This window comes from Otolemur garnettii, unplaced genomic scaffold (assembly GCF_000181295.1).
Source record: "Otolemur garnettii isolate 467f Iridium unplaced genomic scaffold, OtoGar3 scaffold00157, whole genome shotgun sequence".
In the NCBI taxonomy this organism is placed as follows: Eukaryota; Metazoa; Chordata; class Mammalia; order Primates; family Galagidae; genus Otolemur; species Otolemur garnettii.
Genome location: NW_003852552.1, coordinates 352760 through 353732, shown reverse-complemented (window position 1 = coordinate 353732; position 973 = coordinate 352760).

Below are 973 nucleotides of genomic sequence, written 5' to 3'. Positions count from 1 at the left end.
AAAGACGGGAGAGCAAGGATTTCCAATGAGGCTATCACTGGTAGAACTACTCAGGGGGTTAGAGAAAGGCTTAGAAAAAAATCTTTGTGTCCCTAATTGCCAGTTGACCTGCCTCTTCCCTAATTGGGTGGGACAAAGGAGGCTTTAAGCCCTTAGCATAGAAAGCAATAAAATGTGGGCTTTGTGGAGGAACAGAAAGGAGACAAAAAAAGTAGCAGGGAAAGCCCATGCAGGGAGTGAGGTGGGTGAGAAAGGGGACCCTAAGATCAGCTAAGTGATGAAGGGGAAGTGGCTCCCAGAGAATTTGCAAAACCAGGATCTTGATTATGACTCCATAGGAGATGAGAAATGTTTGAAATAAAATAGTGTTTTCTATGGCTCACAAAATAGTTTCTTGGGAAGCTATTCAGAATACACTGCTTTGAATTACTTGATCTTTAATGTATTTTGATTGTGAGGGTTTGATTTAAAAAAATGGGTAAATTACAACCTACTCTCTAATATAGTTATTTTCCTTTGGATTTTGATCTGTTTTACTGGAAGTCTTGTGGACTGAGCCAGCCTGGGCTCAAAGAGATTGACTCTTCACAAAGGTTTACATGTCAAATCCATAACAACACATGATACTTCTTTCCAGTCAGGTATAGTGCTGTGTAAATTTATATACTATAGAGTGAAGAATACACATCCTGTCAGAATCACTGACCTCACCAAGGAAAGATGACCGTAACACACAAGTGCAAGACCAACTACTAGCTGGAGGCTTGGAAAACAAGTCAAAGAATAACCATACTGAAAATGTAATCCTTGTCACAAACACTGAGATGTCTGGTAAATACTTAGACCAGGAAAGTGACATTTAGTCTAAAGTTCTACCAATCAAGGGTCATTGGTGAACTGCATTAAGAAAAAGAAAAAATATATATTTTGTCATTTCATATCTAGAGGTTTACTGCAAATAATTTTTTTTTTT